The sequence below is a fragment of the Chionomys nivalis genome, chromosome 24 (assembly GCF_950005125.1).
Source record: "Chionomys nivalis chromosome 24, mChiNiv1.1, whole genome shotgun sequence".
Lineage (NCBI taxonomy): Eukaryota > Metazoa > Chordata > Mammalia > Rodentia > Cricetidae > Chionomys > Chionomys nivalis.
Genome location: NC_080109.1, coordinates 27,330,773 through 27,332,021, shown reverse-complemented (window position 1 = coordinate 27,332,021; position 1,249 = coordinate 27,330,773).

Here is a 1,249-nt window from a genome sequence, read left to right as displayed (position 1 = left end):
TCAGGAGTTCCTGATGGCAAGGGAGTGGTTTCTGGTAGGTTTGGCTGCCCTGAAACACAATAAAGGGGGCTATCTTGTTTCAAGGATGATCCATGTCCCCATGTCTCTCTTTGTTTGGCTGTATGTTTAAATATCCAGGGCCTCTGCCTGAGGTTCACAAACACCATACCATAGGACCTAGAGGTGAAGTTGTCAAAGAACTTATTTTTTAAAAAAAAAAAAATCCAATGATAGTTTTATATTTTTTATAAATTTAGGTTGATATATGATCTTTTGATTTAAAATATTTAAGGTTACATGCAAAATTTACACATTTATTTATTTTCTGAAATATGAGCTAAGTTAATCTTCCCTAGTAAGTTTTATACTGGTGTATATTCATGTTCATATTTCTCTAATTTGAAAAACAAGTTTTATAAATTACTTTTTTTCATGTATGCCTTTCAGGAAAGAGAGTTGGGAAAATAGAGAAATGGAGTTCACTAAAGTGAGGTGGTTAACCCTGTACCTAATCATTATGTCTATGGAAAGGCGATTATTACTATTACCATTGCAAACATCATTATTACTGCAACTTCTGACACCATCATATGCTTACAAACATCATATGCACACAAACAGAAGATAGATGGAAACCAATGTTAGTACTTCTTCTGAAAACATATTTTCTGTGCAATTCTCCTGTACTTTATATTGATCTATCCTAGATAGAACATTTTGTAACTTTTTACACACAATCTATAAAGTCATTAAGCTATTTTACACGAAAGTTTCTTTTACAAAATAAATAATGCTGTCCTCCATGAAGGCTCTAAATTTTATTTCAGGTAAATGATTAAAATTTGTTGTTGTAAATTATGAGAATGTACAATCATTATTTTACAAATGATGTTATAAAGGATATAGCAGACCATCTTGTTACTCATTCTTTTCTGTTTAAGATTGGAAAATATGGTAGTTTCAAATCTTTTTTATTTTTTCTTCTGTAATGCTCCAATTTAGGAGAATATTCCATTTCAATGTTCAGAGATTGAAAAAGAAAAAGAAAACAATAAACCATGATATTAGTAACTTCTATGATATCTGAAAATCTTAAAGTAGGTTACGTGTCATTTAGAAGCTAGCATTTCTACCTAATAATGATTATCTGTAAATAAAAGTTACCATCATTCCCTCACTAAGCATTTTTGTAAGGGCTACAAATTGGTATTGTACCTGCAACTAATGTTTGTAACTGAAAATTATGAAT